This window comes from Candoia aspera, chromosome 12 (assembly GCF_035149785.1).
Source record: "Candoia aspera isolate rCanAsp1 chromosome 12, rCanAsp1.hap2, whole genome shotgun sequence".
In the NCBI taxonomy this organism is placed as follows: Eukaryota; Metazoa; Chordata; class Lepidosauria; order Squamata; family Boidae; genus Candoia; species Candoia aspera.
Genome location: NC_086164.1, coordinates 4,073,778 through 4,083,795, shown reverse-complemented (window position 1 = coordinate 4,083,795; position 10,018 = coordinate 4,073,778).

Sequence of the window (10,018 nt, the reverse complement as noted above, 5' to 3'; positions counted from 1 at the left end):
CGATGCCGAGCATTGCGAGATCTCGCGCGGTTTCGATCTTCGCGGAAGGGAGCGCGTGTCCGCGCGCGCCTGGTTTCGCCGCCCCCTCCCTCGCGTCTTTCTTCTTCTTCTTTTTTCTTTCACGCACGCGTGTTCGGGCCGCTCAAACTCCTCCTCTCTCGACGTTTCCTCTGACGACGACGTCGACGACGACGCCTCCGCCGCCCCCGCTCGTTTCGTTCTGGAGTGGCGGCCGCTCTCCCCAATGAAAACGGAGACGGGCAGACAACCAATCCCAAGCGGGGGAGCGGCGTTGGAGGCGGGGTTACTGCTTTTAAAAAGGGAAGGCGCCAGAAATGGCGGTCAGTTTTGGTGGAGGGGCGTGGAGGTCTTTTTTCCTTGAGGGGAGGTAGGTGTGGGAACTTATGAAAGAAAAAAAACGGGCAGTTTATATATGCGGTTGTATGGTATATGGCTTTTCGAGCTTCCAAGACGTTGGGACCATTTTCAACCTAACAAAACCCCAATTTTTTTTTTATAGATACACACCGACACACACACACACTCTCTACCTACCTACCTACCTACCTACCTGCGCAGGTACTGCTCAATAGCGATTGTTTTGTGCATTGCAACTATAGCGACCAATATTCAGTTCCCTCTTCTGTGAAGGGGTTAAGGCTGAAATCTGAGCCCAGTTGAGGCAGGAATAGATTTAATTTTCTTCCACCAGTATCAACTTTGAGCAAATATGCAGTCCTGTTGTTATTAGCAAGAATTAAGAAGGGTAGGGAAGCTTTCCAACTTGATCAGTGTTCTTCACAGGTGCAAACATTTTTGGGATGCATCTGAACCACTGGAAAATGAAGGGGCCGTATTTGCACAACAAACCACAATTGAGAAGGATTTTGAAGAACCTCAACCAAGATGGACTTTTAAGACATTCAGGTCTGGTAGGTATTTGGATGGGAGACCACCAGGAACTCTTATGGCAGAAACCTAAACTGGAAATTTGAAAAAGCGTCTGGGAAAAGACCATGGCAAGCCATTTCTGTATGGTTGCTGAGCACAGAACACGGACATGTCCATAATGTCTACCAGGAGTTAAATCCAATTTACTAGAGACTTTGCCTATCACCATAAATGACATGGAAACCTAAAGTGTGGTTTGCAAACCATGATACAAGCAAACAATATTTGCATTTGCAAGATGAGGTGCAATCCAACCACGCTTAAAACAGTTAAACCAAAACAAATGTAAATATGAAATGAACACTATAAAATCAATATACAGTACATCGTGACATTTTTACAAGCACCATATTAATAACACTTGTATAATATCCTGCCATGTGACTTTATCACGAAGATTGACAAGAAGATAGCCTTACCTTCTAATTCGGATTGATTATGGTTGATTATGTGCCATGAAGTCAGTGTTGACTCTTGTGGCTGCTTAGATAGATCTCCATTATGAACTGTCCCCAGGTTTCAGATCTTTCAGCGATGCACTCATTGATGCTGCAATTGAGTCCATCTCCCTTGCTGCTGGTCATCCTCTTCTTCTCTTTCTTTCCACCTTTCCCAGAATCCGAGCCTTCTCCGGAGAGCTGAATCTTCGCATAATGCATCCAAAATAGGATAATATGAGCCTGGTCAGTTGTGCCTTGAGTGAGAACTCTGGGTTGATTTGTTTGAAGATCCAGTGGTTTGTTTTCTTGGCTGTCCACAGTATTCTCAGGAGTCTTCTCCAACACCAAAGTTCAAAAGCGTCAATACTCTTCCTTTCCTGCTTCTTCGAAGTCCAACTTTTGCTTCCATAGAGTGTCTTTGCAATGCCACGGCTTGCATTATTCTGATCTTTGACACATCACGGCATCTGAATACCTTCTCCAAGGCCTTCATTGATACTTCTCAACATCTACCCACACCAAAGAGAATAACTCTATTAATAATTATAATAATAATGTAATGAAGGTAATATTAAGAACAAGGACAAGAAAAAAAGAATACCATTGCTGATTTTGTTATCCTTTGATGTTGTTCTGTTTTTTGGTTCCAGGTGCTTGTTGTGTTCATGTTTTAGTTCCATTTTTTAAAAATCCTTCAATTGTAAGCCACCCAGAATCACTTTTATGAGTTGGGCAGCCATATAAATCAAATGATAATCAGTTGATCAATTGCTTTCACCCATCAGTCTCATTGATGCAACTGCTACCTTGACAGAACAAGCACCCCCCCTTTGGGCTTAATGGCTGCATGAAACCACATCATGTGGATGATTGCAATAGGAGTTTTGCCCCCTGTGAATCGAACTCTGCTTTCCAGCAGGAGTCAAAAATATGGGATAGTCTGGTGTGCAAAGGCATGCAAACCATGGAATGTAATACTCAGTTGGGCCACAAGATGACTCTATAAGACAAGTTGCTGCCCAGGGAAACAAAAATGAAATGGGAAGTTAGAATCTGGCATTAGAATGCTTCTCTTCTGAAAGAAAAAGGTGTATTCACGTGAAATGCATCACAGGTTGCTTACAGACCTGGCAGGTGCATTCACACAATCCCCAAAGCAAATTAGTGTTAATTCTGGAAGAGAGGTGTTGTGTTAGTCTATGCTAGCCCAAAATCAGGAGGACTTTGGCAGTACTTTTCATCTGCAAACAGATTAAAGTCCTCTGAGCATTCAAAGCCATTGTTCTGTATTCTCCCCCCCCCCCATTTTTGGCTGGCCGTATTTTTTTTGCAAAGGGAGAAAAACTCAGTTGCCCAGCTTTTGCTACAAGCAGGAATGGTGGCTAGTTTGCTACCTTGGCCAGCTTGCGTAGATATGCTTCCCTAGCTTATTAAATGCTTCCCTCGAATATTAATATTTTAATTTCCACCCAACATCTGAGTACCCAAGCACCACCTAGACATTTATTTTATTATTCCTTTGATTTACAATATTGATAGCCTGCCCCCCATCCAGGCAAACTCTGGGTGGGGGAAACAAGATAAAAAAGCACAATGTAGAAATCATTATATATAATAACAATCTATAACATCATAGGTGCCATTAAACTTATTTAACCTAAAGGTTCTCTAAGCAAAAGTTAATTTTGCCAGCTCTGCTAATTCCACCGTCTTCACCAACCAATCCTCCAATGTGAGTATTTCAGAGTCTTTCCATTTTTGCTCAAATAATAGCTAGGCTGATCATATTCCCTTGAGACAAAAATGGGACATTGGGATGGCAAAACGGGGCAGGTCTGGGTGACGGGCTGGATCGGCAGGCAGGAACTTCTCCGGTTTTCTCGAGCTGGGAATCTTCGGATCCTTCATTTGCGAGAGGCACAGCTGGGCTGGAGAGTGTAGTGGACGGTTGTCCCCGACAAGCTGTTCCTCCTCTGGCCGTGCTTTTACGTTATTTTCTTTCCACCTTTTTAAGGCAGGAGCCAATCGGCTTGCCCTTTGGTCACTGCCTATCAGCTGATCCTGGTTTTTCTTTTTAGGTTTCCTGCCGGGTTGAGCTCTGCGGCTTTTTTCCCGCCATTTCTGCTGAGCTCCCCCTCCTTCCACTCAAAGTCAGACTGCCTTCTGACAGGTTTGCGGGAACTTTCCAACATTTAAGTAAGTTTTTTAAGAAAATGGGACAAAATGGACATTTATATTAAACAACAGGATGGTCTGGAAATGTTAAAAAAAATGGGACTGTCCCATTCAAAACGGGACGTATGGTCAGCCTAATAATAGTCTCATAGCTGTGATCATATATAAGCTAACTCCACACATTTAATCATGTCACGGGAACTTCAAAACCCAGTCAGTTTTGGCTTACTTTGTCCAGCTAAGCCACCAAGAAAAAGAGCTGGAGAGAAAGCATGAAAGAAAACCCTCTCAATAAGCTGGACCACAGACAGATGGATTTCTGTTCGTCTTGTTCCAGATTTATAGGAATTCAGTTTACTTGGACAGAGGAAATCATCAGAATGTCCACTTTCACCACCATCTGCCTTCTCTACCTCATTAACCCAACTTTACTTCCCTTTTTAGATAACGTTCCTTTGAGTTTTTGTAAGATCCTCATGCTTATTTTGCCATTTTGTGGAAACAAATAAATAAAATAAAAATGAAATGACAGTAGCTCGTTTTAACCCAGCTGAAAAGAGCTTCAAAACTATTGAGAACTGAATGTCATCCAAGAGGGCAACAATAACTTGCACCAGAGTTAATGCAATTATCTGAGGAAATTCATGGCCGGCTAAGAAAGCAATAAAACTCCCAAGCACAGTTCTTCAGAGAGGTTTTGCATGTCTTAATTTAACTTAAGAGCATTTGTGGAAATAAGCAATATAAGCATCTTCCAAAAGTCACAATAAAGTATGGGAACTGTATTCCTTCCAAAGCTCTCCTAATACGGAGTGAAACGTTGTTTTGGCACACAGTACTTCAAACCAAGTCCACAGTCCAATAAATATTTGTATGTTAAGTGTGTGTACATGTGTGTATGTGTGTGACGGAGGGGCAGAGCAACTGAGACTCTTATTGAGAAAAATTAGCATAAGTTTAGGCTCGAAAGAGAAATTCATACTGATTTTGTTTCCTTTACACATTTGTATTTGGGCAATAAAGACTATTGTCTGCATAAATCCATTAATATTATTGCCATCTTTATTAGTATATTTTTACCACAGGAGACAATATGTTATTCTTTCTAATCTCAAATACGATGTTTAATAGGATCATTCTAAACATGTCTCTGCTGGTAGCTATTTTATTATATTTGCAACAGATGACGCAATGCTCAATTATCTTCCTTGCTGTTGCTAGTCCAGCCCCTGCTTAGAAGCCAAAACCACACTTACTGGAATAAGCTGATTTTATGACTCATATTATCTTCAACATAGTTTAAAAGATATTCACAACCATAATCTTACTACCACAGTTCACAGGTGCACCGTTAAGAATTTGTCTAACCCTTAAAATGGGGGATATTACAATTAATTAGCAGGAGAAATTCATGGGAACATTTTGCTATTATGGGGGTTTAACAAAAAAACAAAACAGAACACCTTGCTGTGTTCTGAAATCTACCCAAACTGACTCCTCCTGTGGCATGGAATCTGTCTGCATCAGTCATTCTTTGATCAAAAGTTTGCACAAACCACAACGCACTGCGTATTTGCAAATGATGAATCTGAAAAACAATGCATCCTTCTGATAAGAAGGGGAAGTCTGCAGAGCATGGCATACTTTCCATCCCCTTTACCAGCTGTGGCCATGTTGTGTATATATACCTACAAAGATCAGAACTGTGCAAGCCATGGTATTCTCTGTGACACTGCATGGAAACCAAAGTTGGACTTTGAAGAAGCAAGATGGGGAGAGTATTGACACCTTTGAACTTTGGTGTAGGAGAAGCCTCCTGAGAATACCATGGACAGCCAGGAAAACAAACTGATGGATCTTCACACAAATCAACGCAGAGTTCTCGCTCAAGGTACAAATGACCAGGCTCAAATTATCCTAGTTCAGACACCTTATGCAAAAATCTAGCTCTCTGGAAAAGGATCTGATGCTAGGAAAGGCAGAAGAAAAGAGAAAACGGGGACGACCGGCAGCAAGGTGGAGGGACTCAGTTATAGCGGCGATGGGTGCAGCACCGGGGGACCACTTAGGGATAGATCGTCATGGAGAAAGTCTATCTATGCGGTCGCTAGGAGTCAACAGCAACTTGATGGCACGTAATCAATCAATGGACACTGGGAAATACAGGGTGAGCTGCATGCACTCCCTACATGCACATGACCAGGAAAAAGGGCTCAGAATGCAGCAGAACACTGTATGCCATAGCCCAGCTTCGCCTCCCATAGGGATGCACTGGGGAAATTGGGGGGAATTTTCTTTTCTCTGCAACCCTCACCCAGATCTCACCCATTTTCATACCTGACCTTTCTCTGACCAGCTTCCACCTCCACACCAAATGTGGTGCCCTTCTGTTAAGTTTTCAAGAACTATTGTGCTGATGGGCTCCTTTCCATCATTCCTATCCACTGCATTGGAAAGAATAAAAAGGGGTAGCTCTATTTAAAAAGTAAACATACCCCTTTGTGCCCTTGGAAAAAACTACCTTCGCTGGGAAATTTTCTCCCTGAGACTTCAGTTCAGTTCAATTTTATTACGGTCCCTGACCAGTACATGATCCAATTCTGTCAAGATATACACATTGGCCTTAAAATATGAACTATCTGATTTAAAATAATTTTAAATTTGAATTTCCAAGTTCCAATTAAATGTTAAAATACATATAGATCATAAGGTAAATGAGCCCCTTAATCAAATTTAAAAACAATCTTATTAATTTACATTATCATGACTAATATTCTATCAAATATAAGTATCTATAAAATATGATGTGTAAAATATTAAAAAGAGTAATAAAAAGAGTAAAATATCATATATACAATATGATATATAGACCACTTAAAGTTATTACACGGGGTACATTACATTTTTCCAGTCATAATCTGACCTATCTTCATAACAGCTATGCAGAATCTGGCTACTTGCGCCGTGACAGTTGGATGTTCGTCTATAAGTAACATTTGCATATAATCTGTATCTTTCCGCCTAGGATATTTATTGATCAGAGGTAATATTAATTTACTCCTGAGCTCTTTATAAAAAAGACAACGGAGAAGCACGTGGTCTGTGGTTTCTATGTCTCCATTGTTACAAGGGTTAGCCTTGCAACTATTGGGATTTTCTTGTATCTGCCTTCCAAGACTGCAGAAGGGAGTGCGTGGCTTCGAGCTAGGGAGAAAGCTTTCCGCTGGCTAGGAATTTCGAGTTGAGAAAGGTTGTTGGCAGTATTGACAATATATTTATTATGCTCTGAAGATAGGAAATGAGCCTTCTCTAAGTCCGTTTGTCTCTCTATGCCCTTTATCCTTAAACTGTTTCATCCTTCTGGCCTTCAGAAGGTTTTTAGATTATGGCCTTGATTTTCTTCTGGAGGAGAAGGGAATCCAGTGGCATGCGAGGCAATAGAACTTCATTTCACAAAACAGACCCATCAGCAGAAAAAGCACACTGGGTCTCATCCAATCAGATTTATTTACAGAGTGCATTTATGTGGTCCTCTATTGTTAGTTTTAGGTGTTATCTATCCTGCAAACCTAAAGGGAGTTGGCAAAGAGGTTATACATTTATTAGAATGAGTAAAATAAACAAGCTTTATAAATTATGGAGCTCGGTCTAGGAAGGAATACAAAGCACTCTAGTTTCAGTGCTGATCTATAAAGAAAGTCTTAGAATGCAAGAAAAAGCAAAAGTCCCTGGCTTTACCGTCAAAAATTCTTTGACGGTAAAGCCAGGGACATACATTAGGACTGGATACGGTTTATGAAATTAGACTGACAGCCAAGGGGATTTTATTGATGTGTCTATTTTCACATTTTGTCCTTTCTGGCTCATTGTACTAAACAACCCTGCCAATTTGCAGCTTAAATCAGGGATAGGCAGGTAGCAAAATAGCTCCTTTTTGATCTTCCTGGCAATAAGGCTTTTTCCACATCACAGGAAGCCTCTTATTCATAAAATAGCAATGGGAGGGGAAAAAGAGTATCTTTTTTCTTCTCATGTAATTATCTATATGCAGGAGAATATATCAGTGTGTGTGTATGTTTGTGAGGACCACACACTTAATTTATAGGCTTTGAATGTTGTCTTGATCCTCAATTGAAATCCAAGTACAATTGGATAGAAAAACATAAAAGGGACTTTTATGTATTTATTTATTCGATTTATATGGCCGTCCATCTCAACAAGTGACTGGGTGGTGAACAATCTTGAAATAAGTTAAGAACAATTCCCACCACAAATATAAAAATTAGAATACCCAGCAGCCGAGGAAGATATCACATCGGCAGTCGCCAGGAGATGGGACCCTCCACACCCTTGGGGGCCCCAGGCCCGGGCACCGAACCAGGTCTTTAGGGCCTTATGAAAGGCCAGCAGGTTCAGGCCATCCTGATCTCCAGAGGGAGAATGGGTCATAGGGAGGTGTAACAGCAGAAAAGGCACACTTCCTGGGTCCCACCAACTGCCATTCCTTGGCCGATGGGACCCGGAGCATGCCCATCCTGCTGGACTGGATCAGATGGGTAGAAACAACCAGGGAAAGATGGTCTGTCAGGTAACCTGACCCCAAGTCAGGAAGGGATTTCAAGGTGACAGTTGGCACCTTGAATTGCACCTAGAAGCACATCAGCAACCAATACAGCTCATGGAGTAGTGGTGTTATATGTGGCAAGTAACCAGCACTCTGCACCAGTTGAAGCTCCTGAATGCTCTTCAAGGGCAGTCCCAGGCAAAGTGCACCATAGGAATCCAAACAGGAGTTCCCAAGGGCATGAATAACCCACTCAACTGATAGATCAGCAAAACTTTCTCTCTGTTGCAAAATCCCAATCCAAACTGGCAAACACACCGATTCCTTTTTAAAGAATGTCTTCGCTCCAGTGTTGCGATAATTTAACACCGTCCCAAAGATGTTACTGTAATTTCAAACAATAATCAACCAAGGCATTCCTGACAAGGGATGTAGGACTATTTTATTTTTAAGTGTGGTTTTATTCATGCATTTTTTAAAAAGATGCCTGAATTATCAAGGACCAACAGAAAGATGTGCCAGCTTCTGCCACCTGACAGAGCAAAGGCCAGGCGGGGAGAAATGGTTTGACTCATTTATGCAGTCTATATGCTCTCCTTTTGTACACCACATCCTTAAACTGTGGGATTGCTGACCACAGAATGCAATCAGTGGTGACCTTGGTACAGTGGTGGACCTTCATTTTTGCGGCCCTGAAGCTTGAACCGTTATGGAGGCCCTATCAGAACCAGCAATGAGGTCTGGGCAATCGCTGTTCTCTTCTTCAAAGGGATTGTTCCACAACAAGCCTAAGATAAATAATTTTAATAAGAGTTTTAATTTCTGTCGTAAATGTTAATAGTGTTTTCAATTATTTTCAATTATTTTATATTAAATCTATTTAGAATGAAGCATCCTTAATTTGAATGTTTTTTCGTTTATGGCCAGCCTATATGATACGTTAATAACCTTTCAATTTTTATTTTAGCCATTATTTTGTATTGAATTACACTATATTATTAATATTATTTTTTTAAAAAAACCCTTCTCATATAGTAGACCCCAAATTTTTAAGCAATGTGGGCTAAAGTCGCTTCTGGGGCCCCTCTGGGATTAAGGGCCCTGAAGCTTAAGCTTCATTAATTTCAGAGCAGATCCCCCCTGCCTTGGTATGTTTTAATTCAGTGTTTTTCAAACTTGGCGACTTTAAGATGGGTGGACTTGTGTGTGGACCTGAAGTACGACATGCTGGCTGGGGAATTCTGGGAGTTGAAGTCCACCCACCTTAAAGTCATCAAGTTTGAAAAACCCTGTTGTAATTAATTGTACATGGCTTTTCCTGGAGATATTGTGGACGGGCTTTCATTATTCATGCTAATGTTTTCTTATACACTGTCCTGAGCCTTGCAAAAAGCCATGATTGTCACGAGTACAGATGGTGAGCAGGAGGAGGCCCCTATCCAGGGGGAAAAAACGCATGCGTAGTTTAGAGACTTTGAGCGGTCATTCAAAGAAACCCAGAACAGACCCGCCTTCAGTTTGGGGGTTTATCTGTCTGGGTTTTCCCACGCTGCTTCCGTTTGGTAGGATTTTCTGTCTGCTATAGCAGTAAATAAAACACTAGAGACTTTCTCCTCGTCTCGGCGTGGTCTTTGCTTAGTCAGGACAGGGATAAAAGAATTGCAAATACAAAAAGGGAAAGGTCAGGAAAGGGGATTAAATTAATCCAGGTTGGACCTTCCATGGCTGGGAGGCATATGAGCTACATGTGAACTCCAGAAAGAGAGGCAATATGGCTTCAGTGCTGTCACAGGAGACCGATTGCTACTCAGGGCAGCTAAATGGACACCTTTTCTGGAAGGATCACAGTCGTGTGACCCCATTCCTTCATTTGTGAGTAATTTCATTT